General features: G+C 40.9%; 1 long non-coding RNA gene across 1 annotated transcript; it reads left to right on the top strand.

Moving 5' to 3' along the window:
- The first annotated feature begins 4080 nt into the window (after positions 1 to 4080).
- On the top strand, positions 4081 to 6233 carry LOC127532638 (uncharacterized). Its single transcript, XR_007940166.1, has 3 exons — positions 4081 to 4225; positions 4894 to 4991; positions 5345 to 6233. It is a non-coding gene; the product is annotated as an uncharacterized LOC127532638 (long non-coding RNA).
- The last annotated feature ends 2287 nt before the right edge of the window (positions 6234 to 8520 follow it).

Here is an 8520-nt window from a genome sequence, read left to right as displayed (position 1 = left end):
TGAACTCCAAGGCCAAGGTACATCAGTGTCAGATCGCACCATTCGTCGTTGTTTGAGCCAAAGTGGACTTCATGGGAGACGACCAAGGAGGACACCACTGCTGAAAAAAACTCATAAAAAAGCCAGACTGGAATTTGCAAAAATGCATGTTGACAAGCCACAAAGCTTCTGGGAGAATGTCCTTTGGACAGATGAGACCAAACTGGAGCTTTTTGGTAAGGCACATCAACTCTATGTTCATAGACTCAAAAACCAAGCATACGAAGAAAAGAACACTGTCCCTACGGTGAAACATGGAGGAGGCTCAGTAATGTTTTGGGGCTGCTTTGCTGCATCTGGCACAGGGTGTCTTGAAAGTGTGCAAGGTACGATGAAATCTGAAGACTATCAAGGCATTCTGGAGAGAAATGTGCTGCCTAGTGTCAGAAAGCTTGGTCTCAGTCGCAGGTCATGGGTCTTCCAACAGGACAACGATCCAAAACACACAGCCAAAAACACCCAAGAATGGCTGAGAGAAAAGCATTGGACTATTCTAAAGTGGCCTTCTATGAGCCCAGATCTGAATCCCATTGAACATATGTGGAAGGAGCTGAAACATGCCATTTGGAGAAGACACCCATCAAACCTGAGACAACTGGAGCTGTTTGCTCATGAGGAGTGGGCCAAAATACCTGTTGACAGCTGCAGAACGCTCATTGACAAATACAGAAATCGTTTAATTGCAGTGATTGCCTCAAAAGGTTGTGCAACAAAATATTAAGTTCTGGGTACCATCATTTTTGTCCAGCCCTATTTCATTAGTTTGTTTTTTAAATAATTATGTTAATCAACAATTCAAAAGTGATGGCTGATTTTGATTATTTAATTTTCAATAAATTTTTATTTATTGTTACTTTTGTGAGTTTCAAGTGATTTCAGTGAGAATTGTGGGTTTTTCCTTCTTTAACTGAGGGGTACCAACAATTTTGTCCACGTGTGTGTATATATATATATATATATATATATATGTTTATACACACATAAAAAATGTCTTCAATGGGTTTTAAAAAGCTTTATTTCATCAGATTGATCTCCTCTGGGCCACAGTAGTGTGACAAACGTCAGGGTGAGGAAAAAAAAGTCATTAACCACTGCAGTTGTGGGTTATCCCTAATCAGTGTCAAAAACTTGCCCTCTGAAAACTAAATTTTCAGACGTGTGCGTGTGTACGCTCAGACTAAGTGCTTCATTAAAAAGAAAATAAACACGCATTTAAACAGTCGGCAATGCTTTGCCAGGCAGCGTCTGGAGCTTTATTTATCAACCGTGTTGCCTTTTCTTGTGATAATCTCCCTGTAGTCCTCATACAACTCCGTGAGAAGTTTCTGCTCCGCCGAAGAGAAAGTCTCCGCTCTGTTTTTAGACATAATATCATCATTTCGACGATCGACACGTCGGGGCTTTTATCTCCCCCGGACGCGCGCTCAGCCGCAGCTTGGATCAGCCTGGCTTGAATAAGCGTCTCTGAAAAACAGCTGAGCCTCGTTCATGGAACTACTTGCAGCTGAGATTAAAGTTGCCGCTTATTCAAGCCACGCTTACCGGCGTAAGCCCAGCCTGTTTTAGCCAGCTTCATGGAATACCCCCCTGATCACCACAAACAGACGCAAAATGACAACAAAGAGACACAAAATCGCCACAACGGGACACAGAATGATGACAAAGAGACACAAAGCAGTCTTAAAATAAACAAAATCACCCAAAAAAGACAAAATGACCACAAAGACAAGCTCGCTTTCCGTCCATCATTTTGAACAAAATTCAGAAACTCTGACAACTTCTTTGACATCGGTTAGTTTGGAGTCGATGATTCCATCTCTTTGTCTCTGTTTGTCGTAATTTTGTGTCTCTTGGTTTTTGTTTAAAAATATTTTTGTGTCTTTGTTTTGTCTGTGTTCATTCTGCTTCTCTTTTTTTTTTAATTTTTCTTACATCTGTTTGTTGTTGTTCAGTATCTCCTGGTTGCCTCTTTGTACATCTCTGTGTTTGGTTTTGATTTCCAGCATTCAAATGAAACTTTAAATGAGCAGAATGAGTACTTTTTTAGGCGTATTTCTTGGAATAGATGAAAGCAGATCTTTTATTTCTCAGTACTATAGTTTCTACATGAAGATTATTATGGCTGATGTGTTGTGCTACTAACCTGAATGATCTACTGTTAAATAATACTCTGATTGTTGTGTTCTTTTGCTCTGATGTGTTAGGATAGATTTAATAAACGTTACACATTAATATCCTTCAACCACCTCTGAGATAGGAGTCACCAGTCCTCACTTAAGCATTATCAAAATTGCAATATTAAAACGTTTTAAAATCATGATTCATGTGGCAAATGTAATTTTTATTGGTGGGGGTCTTGTGCACTGTGATAAATATAAATGTTATTTAAAATGTTCAGGAAAAATCAGCATGATTTTGTAAATGTTTTCTCAGTGCTAACATTTATAGGGTATCTCTCCAGTATGCACTTTTTTGTGATATGTGTATGCAGCATTGGAACTGACCAACCTGTCACATATCTCACAGGGAAAGTGGTTTCACGCTACATGTGTGGCGGTTTCCATGATTCTTTAAATCGTCTAGTGGAACGAAACTCTTCCCACGCTCCTCACAGCAGTGTGGTTTCAGTTCAGTGTGGTTGAGAGGCATCTGGCTGCAGACCTCCACTGTGAGGTCGCTTCCGGTCCAGGCTCCACTGTCAGGACGGGAAGTAACCATAAGCGTCCGGTAGGTGGCCGTAACACACCTGAAGTTGGTTTACTAACCGCTAAATAAATCAAAAGAAGAAGCCATTTCACGCGAGTGATCGTCTGTATCGTTTGGCATTTACGGTGAGTTGTTGATTTTTATTATCCACAGAAAGTGTAAATTATGGTGGCTGACGGGAAAATGAGGTGCATATACACAAACGAGCTGCAAATACATGAATGCGCTGCATAAACTGAAACGCACTGCAAAAAGAAAACACTGCAAACAGAGAAACGCACTGCAAAAGAAAAACGCACCATATACAGACGCGCTGTATAAATGAAAAGAAATGCAAAAAGAAAACGCTGCATATCCAGTCACACAGTGGAAGTAGTAGTGACAGTAGTGAGCTTTTCACCTGAGAGGCAGACCATGGTGACAAGTAACGTTAGTTGAGGGAAAAGCTGTATGAAAAGGTTTGTCTTCTCTCATCTCCATGGATAAACATAAATAACAGAGAGAACACAGGGAGATGGTAGTAAAACACCACTTCAGCACCCATATAATCACAGTGACTGAAAAGCTAAGGACTTAAAAACTCCTAAACATTTAGGGAAACTAGATGTCCACTGTCTCTGACATAACCTAACATAACTTTTTATGTGTGCGAGTGGGGGTGTGATGTGTGGGTTTATGTAGGCCTATCAGGGCGGGGTGGGGGATGGGGGGACCTGTGTGGTTTTTTTTGTTTGGTTTATTGGTTTTTTTGTAAAGCGCTTTGTGCTATATTTCTTTTGTATGAAAAGTGCTCTATAAATAAAGTTTGATTGATGAATTGATAACCATGCCGACTTCATGTGTGACTGGATATGCAATGTTTTCTTTTTGCATTTGTTTTCATTTATGCAGCGCGTCTGTAGATGCAACGTTTTCTTGTTGCAGCGCGTTTCTGTTTATGCAACGCATTCATGTATTTGCAGCTCGTTTGTGTATATTGTACATTTGCCCCTGTCAGCCACTGTAGTAAATGCATGTTTTTTGTGTTCTTCGTCAGTATAGCTGTTGCAAACTCATGTAGGAGTAATTAATGATGCAGTTATTGGATATAGGTCACTTTTATAAGTAGATGTAAACAGGCGGTACAAAAAGTCAGATATATACATCAAGTCAGTATTAGGCAAAAAGACCTGCAGTGTAAATGAGGCCTAGAAATGTATGTAGAAATTAAGTTTTTTCACATTTTAACTGTAAGCAAAGATAAATGAATTTGAAATAAAGTTTATGTACTATAATTCAAACACATAACACAATTTTATATCTTTTTCAGATGCACCATTCAATTTCTAAGTCAGTCAGAAAGCCTGCAGTAGAACGCTGCACAACATGCTGCAGTTTGTTTCACTGCCCCCTTTGCCCCAAAGGCATGTTTAAACCAAGCATCCCGTCGAAGCTTCAGCGACATTTGGAGGTCCACCTAAAAATGCCATTACATTTGAAGGTAATGTCATTGCATTTTAGATTAAAGTTATACGCACTTGTTTGTCATTGTCTAATCTAAACATTTTCTTGTCACAGCTCCCTTCTCCTCTGCCCTGTCTGTCTTGCTGTCTCTCCCCCTACAGCTCGGTGCCTGAGTGGAGTCTGGCTTCTCAGCTGACTGCACTCAGGCAATCAACTATCTCCACGGCTCCCGGACAGCTGACGACCATCATACTAATGACTCACCCCTACAATAAGTACCAGCTCAGCCTTCCACTCCCTGCCAGAGTATTGAACAAGAACCACACAGTTCAGTTCACTCTCTTGTCTCTCACAATATCTGTTTTGAGTTCCTACCTGGTTTTCTTACGTTGTTTTTTCCTGCCTCCTCACAGTTCAGCTGTCCGGGATCCCCCGCCATCCTCCTTCCCCTCCGGCTCTCCCCAGACCAGTCATCACCGGTTTCCCCTGCCTGGACCCCCCCACTCCTGCCTGGACCCCCACTCCTACTTGGACCCCTTCTGTCCCTGCCTGGAACCCCCCCGCTCCTGCACCCTGGTTTTCCCCCACCAAGCCACCATTTCACCCCCAGCAATAAAACACTTCATTCCAACCAGCCTTGGTGGTGTGGCTCTCTGCTCGGGTCCAGCCCTCCTCAGATCGTGACATTTCTTGACTTGCTTTTAGATAAGAAGATCTGGACAGATACATCAAAAGCCCTCCTGTGAGGTGAGGTGTCACCAGTGTTTAGACTGAAGAAAAGAAGGGTGGATGACATTACTACAGTAAGATTTTAATTTTGTTTTAGTCCATTTGAGTTTTTCTTTTGTTTCAGGTTGGAAACCAGCATTTCTATTTCCCTATTTTTTTCAACAGTCTTTTTTCCAAATTGTACTCCAATTGTGGACTCGCTTTAAAGAATATGCCATTCATGAGTTAAGGTCACACCTGCTGTCTCTAAAAATAAACAGTGTCTAGATAATGCATGATTGGATTGAAAATTAACATTTGTTGAGCTGACTAATATGTCAGGGTGGACTACTTGAACAGGTCCTGATGGGATCTTTTCTTTTTCTTCTTTTTGGAGGTTAGGCTTGAATATTACAACTGATCTTTTTTCTTATCTATATATTTTCAGGAAGAAGAGCAGCAAGCTGAGGTTTCAGTCAGACCTGCTGATGTGAGCACACCAGTGGAAGGGGTAGGCTATTCTCACTGTATCTATTGGTCAGATACTGTTGGTGCAGCAGTTATGGTACAGAAAGACATATTTTTTATTTCTGTCTTTTCTATAGGACTCGGTTGAAGTGCGTATTCTGTATGATTGCAGACATGCAGCAGAGTGGGTTGAGGCCAATAAGACACTCTTCTCTGCCAGAGTGGACCTGCCTCATGTTCTATACATGGGGGAGGAGGAACAGGCTGAGGCTGCTCTGCAGTAAAAAGACATGGATGAGCAGGAAAGGGAAGAAATCCTGGAGGTCTTCAAATTCACATTTTACAACATTGAGGACGTGGAAATTTTGTGACATAGTAGTGCACGAAAACAATTATTTGGCATATTGTGAATGTCACAAAGATGAATAATTGAAGGATAACAGAACATTTGATCATGTTGTGACTTTGTGTGTTCATGTTTTGTTTTCTCATTGAGCACTTAATAATTCACTTGAACTACACTGTAGATCTCAAGAGTTTGGGTAGTAGTTGGTGGTATTTAGGTGCTCCAGCAGCACAAGAACATAATTAGCATAGACAAAAGATCCTCGGCTTTATAGGCTACAAACAGACACTTGAGCCCCAAGTCACCCACGTTTATGTTTTCCGTAATGACCTAAGCTGTAATATTACACAAAACTGTGTATATTGCTCTATGTACATGGCAATCATTAATGAGAAGTGTTTTGAAAAAGACAAATGCTAATGCTTCACTTGTCCAAATAAAAAGAACCAGAAAAGCACTCAGAGAGCGCAGTACTCCTTCAAGGCTGTTCATTCCCCCACATGGCATTGTCAGAAATGTAGCGTTTTTTATATAAATGCATTTGTTTATTAACTAATAATTTATTTCATTAAATATGCAGCGGACGGCATGAATTGATGCAGGCAACTGAAAAAGCGTTTGCTTGTTGTCATAGTTACAGCGACGCCGTGCCTGCCGCTGTCTCGCTATGGGAAATGTTTAACAAATCCGTGGATCCAGACAATAAGCCGCATTACTGGCAAAATCTAATGAGGTGGTCCTTGTGTCATTTCTGACCTTCCCTGAACATTTCATCCATATCTGTTATTGCCTTTTTGAGTAGTGTTGCCAACAGCCGGATTCACAGAAGGACAAACGTACGCTGATCGTCACATAACTCCACCGCGTTCCTCGGCGGAGTAATTATAAATTCTCAATATACTCTTGATACGGTTACTGGCAGAATATGAACGTGTGCTTCACAGGCATAAAAAGTCACAGTGGGGCTCATCCATCCATTAATTTTCTTCCGCTTATCTGGAGTCGGGTCGGCTGCAGACCTCCACTGTGAGAGCGACCTCACAGTGGAGGTCTGCAGCCAGGGTAGCTCCTCACCCTGTCTCCAAGGCTGAGCCCAGCCTGCCTGCGGAGGAAACTCATTTTGGCCGCTTGTATTCGCTGTACGGTGGGGCTCATGCGTAACATAAAAGGAAAACAGAACAAAAATGACAAAACAGAAATTTAATATATAAATAAAAACAATATATAATATAGACAAGGGATTAATAGATTTTATGTTCTATTAACTAATTAATGCATTAGCACGAAAATCAATTCCACCGGAAGTCCCTACACGATTTTATTTCGATTTTATTTTGTAATGCATCCCGTGCATTTCCCGTCCTGACAGTGGAGCCTGCACCGGAAGCGACCTCACAGTGGAGGTCTGCAGCCAGATGCTTTTGGTGTGGTTGGTGAACTCTTGTGACTGAGTGAATACGTTCCCATGCTAATCACAGTTGTACTGTTTCTCATCACATTGCTAATGAAGAGTTTGTCCAATTACTTTTTATACCCTTTCTCACACTGATCTCAACTGTTTAGTATCTCTTCATGATGCCTGACAGTGTGTTGTCATGGACATTAGACAGAAGTGAAAGCTTCATCATGCTGGTCACAACTATATGGTTTCACTCCAGATGACTTTTTGTTTGTTGTCTGGAAAGTTTTCTCACACTGACAACAGATGTGAGGTCTCTCTTTCCTATAAGTGATTTTGTGTTGGCTTAGTTCACTTAGACTCCTTCAGAGGAGTCATAGGAGTCTTGGTGGCCTCCCTCTCTAGACTTTTTCTCCTTCAGATGAGTCATCCCAGAGGAAAGCAAAATCCAAGAAGAGATATCATTGTTGTCTCTTTTATTTCTCCTAGACACAAATGAGATATTATTGATACTAAGGTGAGACCAAAGGCTTTTTCTCCTGCTTCTCAAATTTGACTCGGGAGAAACAGTCACATATAATCTCATGCTGGATCAAAACACGAGATCTCTATATGATCTCAAATAAGTCTAATTTCAGCCTCTTGAAGGTGAGACCATGAGATCAAAGAAAGAGCTCAAAGAAAACTCAGCTATGGCTCCCAAGATCTCATAGTTTTCTCATAGTGACCTCAGGAGAAAGAGCTCATCTGTGTCTTATTCTGATCAAAAGGAGAAATCTCTACCTGATACTAAATAAGTCTAATTTAAGTCTCCAGAACATGGATCAGAAGCTCCATAAAATCTCATAAATCAAATTTTACTTTACTTTTACTTGTAATTGAGTATTTTCATTTTAGAGGACTAGTTTTATACCACTATATTCCGAAGTCTGCATTGTACTTATTATAACACTGAACCCTGCAACTGAGAAGAAAACAAGACAGAAAATAATTCGCTTTTAAATTCCATTTTTTCCAAATTATTAACACCATCAGAAGTAAAATGAGACTAGAGATGGTAGATAACATAGTGATATTGAACATAAAATCCTCATTGGGGCAAAAAAAACAACTGCAGTAGCAAGTTTGAAGCTGGCACAGAGAGCAGGTTGGGTCATGATAGGCCCATAATTGGTGCATAGTTTCCTGTTGGTCAGGTAGGCTGTCACTTATTTACTGGTGACTACAGAGCTGCCTGATAATAAGAAGTCGTCGCTGTGGGACACGCCCCTTATCGGTTGGACCGTTATCAGTTTTGCGAGTGACACCTGTTAACACTGTCCAGTGGAAGTTATGGAGGGGAGGTAAGTTTTGAACTTCTTACAGATACTTTAGTTACGTAACTGTCAGCAGCATTATACACTGACACCCT

Source organism: Acanthochromis polyacanthus, chromosome 24, assembly GCF_021347895.1.
Source record: "Acanthochromis polyacanthus isolate Apoly-LR-REF ecotype Palm Island chromosome 24, KAUST_Apoly_ChrSc, whole genome shotgun sequence".
Classification (NCBI taxonomy): Eukaryota; Metazoa; Chordata; class Actinopteri; family Pomacentridae; genus Acanthochromis; species Acanthochromis polyacanthus.
This window is presented reverse-complemented; position numbering and strand designations above follow the sequence as displayed.